Source organism: Megascapheus bottae, chromosome 2 (assembly GCF_031878675.1).
Source record: "Megascapheus bottae isolate mThoBot1 chromosome 2, mThoBot2.hap1, whole genome shotgun sequence".
NCBI classification, from domain to species: domain Eukaryota; kingdom Metazoa; phylum Chordata; class Mammalia; order Rodentia; family Geomyidae; genus Megascapheus; species Megascapheus bottae.
In genome coordinates, this window is record NC_143510.1 from 46,216,222 (window position 1) to 46,229,590 (window position 13,369).

A 13,369-nucleotide genomic window follows, 5' to 3' on the forward strand; every position below is an offset into this window, starting at 1 on the left:
TATGGTATTTTATGCTTGCAGTTCAGCATTTGAAAACCAGTGATCACTCGTAATATTTTGTGGCAGGTTTCATACTGAGAGGATTTCTCCATACAGCCCCAATAAAGAATCCAGAATGATTTCAATCCCTCTCTGAATTTATCTTGGCTAGTTGTACATGCAGTCTCTCAATAAAGACCAGCTCTTGCTAGCTCAAGAGCTCTTCCCTGTATTTCTCTGATATTGCAGTCTCTGATGCTGTAGACAACAATGGTACTAGAGTTCCACCAAGTGTCAGCCTGTGGTACTACAAACCTGATCTGGACCAAGCCACGTTGTTTTCCACTTGTTCGTAATCACCTGCAGCCTACACCTGTCAGCCCTTAGATTCAAGCAATACAGCAAGTAGATCCTGAGTACCACACCAAAATAAATAAATAAAAAGGGATGAATGTAACTCAGTGGCAAAGCTCTTGCCTAGAAAGTACAACATCCCAGGTTCAATCTCCAGTACCAAAAAAGAAAAGACAAACAAAATACAATTTAAAAAAAAAATCTATATGTTAATTTCATTCCCTCCCCTTCCTGGAAAGAAGTTACAAGTTGGCATGAATGCTGCTAATTTTCCTTATTGGCTTTAATGAGGTTGATTTCACGCTACCTCTGTGTAAAATAAACACCTAACGTGGTTCTATATCTTTCAAAGTGGATATGGTATTAAATCTGTGGCTCCATGAAGAAAAGGAATCTGGGGTTTCCTCTTGTATCATCTTGCTGTGACCTTTATTTTGTATTTCTCTAGATAGTAAGTATATTCATTTGCTTTTCTCACATTTCTACTAATGGTTTTCATGCTTTCCAAGTATGATAGATGTTCTGTTGTTTGGATTCTGTTATTTTCCTTTGAGAAGTTTGGTTTTGAACTAGTATAGCATTAATATACTTGAGATTCAGCTTATTCTTTCTAAGCCTGTTTTTAGAAGCTCTATTAGAAAGTATCTAGATCCACCTTTATTCTTGAGCTGATTGTTTATTATCAATTACACGTATTCCTAAAGTGTGGTCTTTCTTAGATATTTGTGAATAGTTCAGGTTTTGGGTGATCTATCTCCACTCTGGGTAGCTGGAACTCAAATATCTCTACTCTGTATGAGGCCTAGTAATTACTTAACTCACTGCTCCTGGGAATATTCAGTCAGGACTCATGGGCATCCTTATATAGATTTCTAGAATCGTCTTTCTCCACGCTTCCCTTCTCTTCTGCCCTACCAATTCAAACAATCTTCTCTGAGAAAATTCCCAAGTGGTGGATGATGCCTGGAGGGACCTGGGAATGGGAGGCCTTGGGGGAGGCTCTGGGCTGGAGATTGCTGCCATGGTAAAGGCCAAGGTGGCAGATGCAGGGTTTGTGGAGGCAAGGCTGAAGACAAGGAATGGATCCCCGTCACCAAACTGGACCAGCTGGTTAAGGACATGAAGATAAAGTCTTTGGAGGAGATCTATCTTTTCTCCTTGCCCATGAAGGAGTCTGAGATGATTAACTTCCTGGGGCGTCCCTGAAGCTGAGGTGTTGATGATCATGGCCCAGCTGGCCAGTGGCAGGTTCAAGGCATTTGTAGCCACTGGCAACTACAATGGCCATTATCAGCCTGGGTTTTAGGTGCTACAAGGAGGTTGCCAGTGCCATCCAAGGTGCCACCATCTTGGCCAAGCTCTCCATTGTCCCTGTGTGGAGAAGCTACCAGGAGAACAAGATTGGCAAGCCCACAGTGTCCTGTGCAAGGTGCCAGGCCACTGTGTGCCAGTGTGCCTCACCTCTGCCGCACAGGCACTATGAGTGTGTCAACTCCTGTGCCCAAGGTGTTTGCTGGTATTAATGGCTTCACACCTCAGCCAGGGGCTCTACTGCTTACCTGGAGCATCTTCACCAAAGCCACCTGACTCCTGAATCTTGATCCCTGGAAAAAGATAGTGTTCACCCAGTCTTCTTAGAAGGAACTCACTGACCATCTTCTGAAAACCTGCACCCAGGCTCTTGCTGTGGCTACAATATAGTTGTTGTTGGTGTTATTTTCTTTGCCAGTATTGGAGCTTGAACTCGGGGCCTGGGTACTGTCCTTGGGCTTTCTCAAGGCTAGCACTCTACCACTTTAGCCACAACACTATTTATGTATGCCTTTTTCTGTGTATTTGGTACCGAGGAATCCAACCCAGGGCTTTGTGCATGCTAGGCAAGCACTCTACCACTAGGCCAAACTCCTGACCTCAATAGAGAATTTTTTTTCCAGTTTTGGGGCTTGAACTCAGATCCTGGGCATTGTCCTTGGGCTTTCTCATGGCTTGCTCTCTACCACTGAGCCACAGCACCACTTCAGGCTTTTTCTATGTATGTGGTACAAGGAATCAAACTTGGGTCTTTGTGCATGCGAGGCAAGCACTCAATAGAGAATATGAAGCAAGCACTCAATAGAGAAAATATACATATATATGTCAGTTGTGGGGCTTGAACTCTGGGCCTGGGCACTGTCCCTGAGCTCTTCAGCTCAAGGCTACCACCCTACCCCTTGAGCCAAGCACCACTTCTGGCTTTCTACTGGTTAATTGGAGATGAGAGTCTCAACTCCCCAGGTTGGCTTTGAACCATGATCCTCAGATCTCAGTCTCCTGAGTAGTTAAGCTTATAGACATGAGCCACCATGCCCAGCTCAATAGAGAATTATTATATAAGAATAATAAAGTGAATCAAACCTGTTTAAAAAAATTCAAGCAGGGCCAGGAGTTTGGCCTTGTGGTTAAAGTGCTTGCCTAGCATGCACAAAGACCCGGGTTCGATTCCTTGGTACAACATACAGCCGGAAGTGGTGTTGAGGCTCAAGTGGTAGAACTCTAGCCTTGAGAAAGTCCAAAGACAGCGCTCAGGCCCTGAGCTCAAGCCCAGGACTGGCAAAAAAAAATTCAAGCAGTCTATGCCTTAATGAACTCTGATCTCTGTCTTTTCGAAAGAATGATAACCAGACCTTTTTTCCCCGTTTCTGGATCCCAGATCTGGAAAATGTGTCTAGGCAAGATGAGAGATCTCACCTCAACAACTTTTCTTTTATTACACCTTTGTGGAAAGCATGCCTATGCAATACTGGAAGAAAACCTTCTAAAAATAATATAGCTGTTTTAATTAGGATATGCCTTACATAAGTCTTCACACCTTTGCATCTATTCTACAATACTTATAATCAGGAGGTACCTACCAAGTATACAGATATAGTTTCTATAGACTATCTTAATTGTATTTAATGTATTAATAGCTTCTATTTATCCTTGTCTATTAAATAAAGGCAGAACTCAAACCAAAATGTCAGATGGGAAGGCATGCATGCTAGGCAAGCACTCTACCACTAGGCCAAACTCCTGGCCCAGGGAAGTCAAAATTTTACTGTGTGATCCTCAAACAATGTTTTTTGTTTTTTTTTTTTTTTTTTTTGGTCATGGGGCTTAAACTCTGGACTTGGGTGCTATCCCTGAGCTCTTTAGCTCAAGGCTATTGCTCTACCACTTTGAGCCACAGCACCGCTTCCAGTTTTCTAGTGGTTAACTGGAGAAAAGAGTCTCTCAGACTTTGAACTGCCATCCTCCAATCTCAGCCTCCTGAGTAGCTAGGATCACAGTGGTGAGCCACCAATGCCTGGCTCAGACAATGCTCTTGATCTCTCTGTGCTGGAATTGGTGAACATTGGTTGTTCAGACTGACAATTCTCACACTTTGGTGAAGCTTCAATGTGATGTCTCTTTGTGTGTGGAGGGGGGGGTGAGTGTGCATGCCAGTGCATACCAGTGCTAGGACTTGAACTTAGGGCCTGGGTACCATCTGAGATTTTTTTTCTCAAGGCTAGAGCACTACCAAAGAAAAAGCCAAAAGTGGCCCTGTGGTTTAAAGCAGCCTGGAGCAAAAGAAGTTCAGGGTTAGCACCCATGCCAAGCATTCAAACCCCAGGACTGGCAAAAAGAAAAGAAAAGAAGAGACTTCTCTTTCAGCTGGTAAACCCCCTAGGCTCTTTACACAAATCAAATCTTATTTTCAGCTCCTTCCTTGAAGAAAATATGTCGATTGCTTCCTTATAGGTCTTGTTTCCTCACTGGGGCTCTCCAATCTACCTGTCTTCTGCCAAGGAAAGACACTAGTCCAATTCTCCCAGGAAGAGCCCATCTAGTGCATTACTAAGAAAACCCAGCCTACAAATCCAACTTGTCCCATATTTCTGGGATCATATTTCTGCAACAGGTACCATATTTCCAATTGGTACCATATTTTTGCAACATGATTTCCTTCTTCACATTTATCATGGATCTGCATTTTACTAGCTACCCCTATTATTTTGAAGTTAGCTGACCTTCAAATAGACCAGGCACTGTCCCTGAACTTGTTCATTCAAGGCTAGTGATCTGTCACTTTGAGCCACAGCACCACTTTCTATTTCCTGCTAGTTAATTAGAGATAAGAGTTTTGTGGACTTTCCTACTTGGGATGGCTTTGCATCACAATCCTCAGATCTCAGCCACCTGAGTTGTTAGGATTACAGGTGTGAGGCACCAGCACCCAGCTTTCTATTGTTAAACACAGTTCCATCTCAAGATCTAATGAGCGATATTACAGTATTTCCTCTATTAGGGAAGAACTGGAAGATTCTTTCTCTTTTTAGTGGTCGTCTGAAAGCCTCTTGTTTGGGAAAGAGGGTGGTAGGAGAAGGAGAGGGGGGACGAGGAAGAGTGATGAAGAGAGTGACTCTAATCAAGGTACATTGTATGCTGACATAGAACATCTTTGTACAACTGAAAACAACAAAATAAATCAAATGGCTCTCTCTGGCCCAAGCATTCATTGTCATGTATTACAATTTTTCATGGCAATTTGATAGTAGAAATTTCTGAAGACCCTATGATCATTGAGCTAAACCAAACATTTGACCCGTATGAGAAAGACAGGATGATAGAACCAAGAGAAAAAAAATCCTTAGCTCCTGACAAACTGACCAGAGACTGGAAAATGTTTGGAAATAGATTTAGCAAGAGTCATCAATCTATTTGTCCAAGGAGAAAAAAAATGGCTTCCCAGGGCATTAGAAGATGGGCTAATTCAAATTTGTTTCTACTGCCTCTCTCCAAAAGTAGATGATATAGATGAGTTATCTGAATTCCTGAATCTGATTTTTGTAGAAGGGGAAAATATAAGCCAGGCGAGGTGGCTTATGCCTGTAATCCTAGCTACCCAGGAAGCTGAGATCTGAGAACTGTGGTTTAAAGCCAGCCAAGGCACTAAAGAATAAGAGACTCTTACCTCTAGTTAATCATTAAAAAATGGGAAGTTGGGCTGTGGCTCAAGGGGTAGGACCCCATGACCCACAAAAAAAAAAAACTAAAAAGAAAGAATATCTGGCTGCCTCTAGGATGGTCATGCCTACAGACTTCATCTCAGAGGAGGCCTGAGATCTTCCCCCACCCTTGGAGAAATATCTTCTATTGTACCTAGCCAGGTCCCCTTGGAAATAGTTTCCTGCCATTGGGAAGAGTGTCCATGATCTCTTCTTCTATTTCTATCACCGAGGGAAGAATGTGAGACCACACTGTGGGTCTGTGTATTGTATATTATATGGAAGCTTTGGAGTCAAGCCCACTTGAGGTTTTCTCGTTTTTGGTTTTGGTTTTGTGTTTTGTTTTGTTTTGGTTATTCATGAGGCTTGAACTTTGGGCCTGGGCACTGTCCCTGAGCTCCTCAACTCAAGGTTACTGCCCTACTCCTTGAGCCACAGCCCCACTTCCCCTTTTCTAGTGGTTAGTTGGAGATGAGTCTCACAGACTTTAAATGCCTGGGCTGGCTTTGAACCATGATCATCAGATGTCAGCCTCCTGAGTAGCTATAATTATAGGCCACCATGCCAAGGTCCCACTTGAGTTTTTAATTACTTTACCCTAATGACTTTGAATAATTACTTAAACTCCCTTTCTGTTCAGTAAACAAATCTGAGAAGCCAGGTGCCAGTGGCTCACACCTGCACTCCAAACCACTCAGGAGATTGCGATCTGAAGATCCCTGTTCAAAGCCAGCCTCGCCAGAAAAGTGCGTGATACGCTCATCTCCAGTTCACCATCAAAAAGCTAGAAGTGGAGTTGTAGCTCAAGTAGTAGAGAGCACCAGCCTTGCTAGTAAAACAACAACAACAATAATAATAATAACAACAACTAGGTAAGACTTCAAAGCCCTGAGTTCAATGTTTAGTACCAACACAAAATAAAATTGGAGAGACAGAAAGAGGGAGTATGCTAAGGCTGTGAACATAAATGAAGGCATCTCCCATGCTGACACAGGAGAGAAGAGGAGAATATTACTCCATATTAGTTACCTTTGTCTCTTTCCCTTGGCCTCAGCTCCAGATGAGGAAACAGCCCAGTGGTGCTGATGAGAACCAGAGCACCTGGTTGATGATCCTAGCGGGATCTGGGGAGCTGCCATCCCTGGGCTCCCCCACTTTCACTCTCTTCCTGCCTGTCTATGTGGTGACAGTCAGTGGCCCCTTCTCCCTGCTGGAGATTGTCCATACCTCCAACAGTGTGCCTCGGCTCTTAAGGAGTTTTCTGGCGGGGGTTGGAGGGGACATCATCTCCCTGGTCAACTGCCTGGTCCAGTTCTACATGTTTGCCTCCTACTCCCCGCCATGTCTTACGATCATTACTTGGCCATCTGTCATCCACTTCACTACTCTGTCCTCATGAGCCCCTCCCTGGCTTTGTACCTGCTTGGCCACCAGTGCTTGGCTCAGTGGTTTCCTCTTCTCCACCTTCGTGCTGGCCCTGGCCGCTTTCTCTGTCACTTTGTCCTGGTGGCAGGGAGATGGACCATTCTTTCTGTGACTTCACTCCAGTTTCGGGGCTGTTCTGTGGGGAGGTAGAGGTCTTGTGGGAAGCCAAGGTCAGCATCTCCGGCTTCCTGTTGATTGTCACCTCCTATGGCTTCATCCTGGAGGATGTGTTACACATACCTTCAGTCCATGAGGGACAGAAAGCCTTCTCCCCCTGCTCCTCACACCTCAGCGTGGTTGGGGTGTTCTAGGCGCTCTTATCGTGGTCGATATGGCCCTCAAAAACCACATGCTCCCTTACTCTGAAAGGCCTTCTCTGTCCTCCACACAGCTATCATCCCCATAGCCAACTCCACCATCTACAGCCTCAAGAACCGAGAAGTAAGGGGGGCTCTGCACAGACTTTGGGGGCAGCTCATGGTAGGACATAGCCACAGAAGGTGACCACATGCCTTCTAGCTTCTGCCCTCACAGCCTAATCTCCTCAAAGTCGGCTGAAAATGGCCTTTGAAACTCTGTGAGGAAGACTGAAGGGTCACTTCTGTGTTTCCATCGTAATGGGGTAAAGATCAAATCACAAGCCTATGTCAGGGCCTCAACTGGAAACAGCCTACAAATATCCATGATCAAGTATTAATTAATTAATAGCCAGGCACCAGTGGCTCATGCCTGCAATCCTAACTACTCAGAAGGCTGAGATCTGAAGATTGAAGTTCAAAGTCCGGCAGGAAAATCCAACTGACCAATAAAAGCAGAAGCTGTGACTCAAAAACAAACAAAAAGGTCTAGCTGGCACGGTGGCTTACACCTGTAATCCTAGCTACTCAGGAGGCTGAGATCTGAGGATCTTGGTTCAAAGTCAGCATGGGTAATACAAAGCCGTGAGACTCTTATCTCCAATTAATAACTAGAAAACCTGAAGTGGGGCTGTGGCTCAAGGGTAGGGTGGTAGCCTTAAGCTGAAGAGCTCAGTAACAGTGCCCAGGCCCAGAGTTTAAGCCCCCCCACCACCAAAAAAAATCTAGTGCCGTGGTGTATGCCTGTAATCCTAGCTACACAGGAGGCTGAGATCTGAGGATGGCCATTCAAAGCCAGCCCAGGCACTGAAGTCCATGAGACTCTTATCTCCAATTAACCACTAGAAATCTGGAAGTGGCACTGTGGCTCAAAGTAGTAGAGTGGTAGTCTTGCGTGGAAGAGCCTAGGCCCTGAGTTCAAGCTCCACAACTAAAATCATAATCATCATCATCATCAAATTTTAAAATAAAGTCGGACAGTTAGTGGTGGCCACTGCACAGAGTGGTCTCTTTTTGTCAATGTACTTCACTTCGCTCTATGACCATGTCTGACAAACCCAATATGGCTGAGATCAAGAAATTCGATAAGTTGAAACTGAAGAAGGTAGAAATGCAAGAAAATTGGAAAAAAAAAAAACACTGTATTGGCTAGGAGTTTTGCCTAGTGGTAGTGTGCTTGCCTAGCATGCTCAGAAGACCTGGGTTTGATTCCTCCATACCACATACATAGAAAAAGCCAAAAAGTGGTGCTGTGGCTCAAGTGGTAGAACTCTAGCCTTGAGAAAAACCAACGACAGTGCTCAGGCTCTGAGTTCAAGCCCCAGAACTGGCCAAAATATTCCTCTGCCTTCAAAAGAAATGATTGAACATGAGACACAAGCCAGCAAAATCCTAATGAGGTATACACCACCAATATGCAATGTATATGCCACAGAATTGCATTCTTTATTTCACTTCTTTCAGCTGTCTAACTTTGTAAGATGCAAAGAGGTTGGATCAAGTTTAAATGACTGTACTTCCCCTTTCACATCAAAGAATTGAGAACTGTTGACAACAATGGAGTCCAAGGCCATGTCTGCCTCTCCTGTCCAGCTTTAGAAGAAGGAAAAGAATTTGGATGATGATGAAGAAAGCTGAGTGAAAGGAGGAGAAATCTATAGTAATGTCCACGCTGACACAATTATCTTGCAGGCTGTAAAATGCAGTTTAGTTTAGTCAGAGTTCAATTTTTAATATGCAAATAAAGTTTTAAAACCTGAAAAATTAAAAAAAGAGCTGACCACCAGTGGCTCACACCTGTAATCTTAGCTAGTCAAAAAGCTGAGATCTGAGGAACATGGGTCAAAGCCAGGTTGAGTAGAAAAATCAATGAGATCCCAATAAATTACAAAGGAAAAAAAACAGCTGGAAATGGACCTGTGGCCCAAGTGATTAACCACTAGCCTTGAGCAAGAAATCTCAGGGACAGTGTCCCGGCCCTGAGTTCAATCACCAGCAGCAACACACCACACACACACACACACACACACACACACACACACACACACAGAGTCTATATTTTGTTCTTTTCACAGTGTTGCCATTCCTGGTCAAAAAAAAGAAGAGGAAAAAAAGGAAAAGATAAAATTCAGGTCATTTTTATTTAATAGTGAAGCAGCAAGTTTATTGAAAACATAGAATATTGAGTCTCTATGGAGAGGGGTACCAAAGCTAACAGTAGCCAGACATCATTTACTATTGTCTTTAATAACTTTACAACTGCAGCAATAGGCAGTTTGAGGTCAGTGGCAGTGATCTGTCATTTTCCTGGGATTTGAATATATAGAATCATATGGAGGCAGCTGCCTATTTTAGGAGAGGAAGAGAAAACAGTGAGCTCATTTTCCAGAAACCATTTTCACAAGTGTATAGAGACTTGTAGAGAATAAAGGAGCAAAAGAGATGAAGACGTAGAAAGCCAGAGGAGGGCAACTGATCAATAATTGCATCCTGGCAATTTTCTGGATAGATTTCAGCACCAAGGACAGCACATATTCTGCACTATGGTTGGGTAATGAGCAGCAGAGAGATTTCTCTTGCTTGTAACAGGGAAACTTGAACTGAAAGTGGGAGGGGAAGAGAAAGTGTTTTAATACATGAAGGGAATCAACAAGGAAGAGGACTTTGACATTTTGACACAGCCCCAGGAAAGAGGAGGTACAGGCACATCTTTGACCTACATCTAAACACCACCAGCAATCTTTCCCAACCTTGACTTCCTTTTCCTCACCCCCTGGGGATTTCATGTGAATCCTTTTTACCTAGCTCAGCTCCATCGAGTTCTTGTACTGAATAAGTATGGAAACTCTTGTCCAAAATAAACCATACTCCCAGGAAAGAAGGGAACCCAAATGACTAAAAGACAGCAAAACATCCATGATCAAGACAGGCTCAATCCTGGCTGTGTGGCCTTCCCAGGATGGCTGAGGGTTCTATAGTAAAATGTCTCACATGGTCATCCCACTGCCAGCTTGAGTCGTGGTATAGCCCTGCCATACCAAGTGTTGGCCCCTGAGTTCAAATATCAGTACTTTGCCCCTCACAAACCTCTATAGTATCTTCAAGAAGACTCACCATGACAGAATGTCATTGTTCCTAACAGATTATCTCCAAAAGGGTTATGTATCTGAAGGATATGCCAATATCTTAAGAGCACATCAAGGCTTTGCCTTATCTGGCCAGCAAAATGCCAGAATGGAGTTGTGCTTCAAATAGTAGCGTGCCAGTCTTGAAAAAAAAAAAAACACAACAACTAAAGAACAATGCCCAAGCTCTGGATTCAAACCCCAGTACTGAAACACAGGCACGAGTGCACGTGCATATGCGTGCACGCACACACACACACTAGAGTGCCAGTCTTGAAAAAGAAAAACAACTAAAGAACAATGCCCAAGCTCTGGATTCAAACCCCAGTACTGAAACACAGGCACGAGCGCGAGTGCACACGTTCGTGCACACACACACACACACAGATAAGAAAGCAACACTGAAGCTGAAAAAAAAAAAAAGCTAATGCAAAACAAAGAAAAGGGTGAGGAAGAAGATGATAATGAATAAAGGTAGAATAAAAGTAGTTTTAGAGCCAGGCATAGTGGCTTACACCTGTAATCTTAGCTACTAAGGAGGCTGAGATTTGAGGATCAAGGTTCAAAGCCAGCCCAGACACAAAAGGACCAGAGACTCTTATCTCCAATTAAACACTACAAAACAGGAAGTGGGGATTGGCTCAAGGGTAGGGCAAGTAGCCTTGAGCTGAAGAGCTCAGGGACAGCACCCAGGCCAAGTTCAAACCCCATGACGCACCAAAAAAAAAAAAAAGTTAACTCTGATACAAGATTTTTTTTTTAACAATTTGTTTTAGCCGGGTACTGGTGGCTATCTGAGCTACTCAGGAGGCTGAGATCTAAGGATAGTGGTTCATAAACCAGCCTGTCCAGGAAAGGCTGTAAGACTCTTATCATTTCAAATTAACCACTAGAAAACTAGAAGTGGCACTGTGACTCAAAATGGCAGACCACTAGCCTTGAGTGAAATAGCTCAGGAACAGTACTCGGGACCTGAGTTCAAGCCCCATGACAGTCAAAAATTGTTTTGCCCTAAAATAGGCTTATAGGAAGAAAGTATATAAAGGCAGTGCTTCCATTTTGTCACTTTTCCTCTCTCAGTAAGTTACTGGGACCCAACAGAGATGGATAGGAAAACCTCCATTTTTGTATCATACAGTATCCACACTAGATTTTTTTCCCTCCTTTACACTGAACTCCTGAACTCCTGCCTTTTGCTCATTTTCCTTACTTTCTTCTTGAATTAAGGCAGCCTGACTAACCTTGGAGATCAGATTCTCAGTGGAGAAAATGAGTGTACTATCTCTCTAGTTCCCTCTTGTGGTCATAAATAGTCACTGCTGCCACCTGCCCTGCTCCAAACTGGCCCAAAGGGCTGATGGCCAGCTCTTCCACAGATCACATTAGACTTGACTATTAAACCGAGCTTCACCTTTGTATCCAGCACTTTACTGTAGCTAAAAAGTCAGTGACGGACCAGGAATTTTGGCCTAGTGGTAGAGTGCTTGTCTAGCATGTATGAAGACCGGGGTTCCATTCCTCAGTACCACATATACAAAAGACCCCAAGTGGTGCTGTGACTCAAGTGATAGAGCTCTAGCCTTGAGAAAACTCAAGGACAGTGCTCAGGCCCTGAGCTCATGCCCAGGACTGACAAAAATAAGTCAGTGACATCCAACTAGTGCTACAACTTTATTTCAACAGCTTTGAGATTGTTACACTTACATAGCTACCAGAGACTTATCTCACCAGACACCAGTGGCTCACACCCATAATCCTATTTAGAGACTGAGGATTGAAGGTCCACCTAGGCAGACTAATCTCCTCTCCAATTCATCAGCCAAAAAAATCAAAAATAAAGTTGTAGCTCAAATGGTAGTAGAGTGCCAGCTGTGAGCAAAGCTGAGCAAGAATCTAAGGTCCTGTGTTGAAGCCCCAGTTTATGCCCGTGCATGTGCCAGAACTGGGCTTTAAGAACCTGGTGTTATTGCTTGGCTTTTTCCCTCAAGGCTAACATGCTGCCACTTGAGCTACACCTTTACTTCTGGCTTGTTTTTTTTTTTTTTTTTTTTGCTAGTCTTGGGGCTTGAACTCAGGACTGAGTGCTATCCTTGGGCTTTTTCAAGGCTAGAGCTCTACCACTTGAGCCACAGCATCTTTTTTTTTTTTTTTGAACTCAGGGCCTGAGCACTGTCCTTGGGCTTTCCTCAAGGTTAGAGCTCTACCAGTTGAGCCACAGTACCACTTCCAGCTTGTTCTATGTATGTGGTACCAAGGAATGGAACCCTGGTCTTCATGCATGCTAGATAAGCACTCTACCACTATGCCAAACATCTGGCCTTAATAATGATTTTTTTTTAACCAGTCTTGGGCCTTGACTTCAGGACCTGAGTGCTGTCCTTGGACTTTTTCAAGGCTAGAGCTCTACCACTTGAGTTACAGCACCACTTCAAGCTTTTTCTATGTATGTGGTGCTAAGGAATCAGACTCAGGTCTTTATGCATGCTAGGCAAGTACTCTACCACTAGGCCCCTACAGGCCCTGGCTTTTTTTTGTCAAGTCGTGGGGCTTCAACTCAGTCTGGGTATTGTCCCTGAGCTTTTCAGCTCAAGGCTACTGCCCTACCCCTTGAGTCACAGTGCCACTTCTGATTTTCTAGTGGTTAACTGGAGATAAGTCTCTCAGTCTTCAGTGCCCAGGCTGGCTTTGAACTGTGATCCTCAGATCTCAGCCTCCTAGTAGCTAGGATTACAGACATGAGCCACCCACTGGCTTCCCCTCCACACCCACACACGCCCGGTCCTGGGGCTTGAGGTCAGGGTCTGAGCACTGTCCTTGGACTTTCTGAAGGTTAGAGCTCTATCACTCGATCCATACCACCACTTCCTGCTTTTTCTACATTCGTGGTGCTCAGGAATGGAACCTGGGTGCATGCTAGGCAAGCACTCTGTCATTAGGCCAAACTCCTGGTCTGAGACCCTGGCTTTTTACTGGCTAATTGGAGACACATCTCTTGGATTTGTCAGTACAAGCTGACTTCAAACTGGGGTCCTCAGATCTCAGGCACCCAATTAGCTAGAATCAAGAGTGGACCACTGGCACCAAGCAACAACAGAATTTCTAGGGTACTGAGTACATATTC

General features: G+C 44.1%; 1 pseudogene; it reads left to right on the forward strand.

Moving 5' to 3' along the window:
- The first annotated feature begins 6,402 nt into the window (after window positions 1–6,402).
- On the forward strand, window positions 6,403–7,271 carry LOC150066768 (olfactory receptor 11A1-like; annotated as a pseudogene).
- The last annotated feature ends 6,098 nt before the right edge of the window (window positions 7,272–13,369 follow it).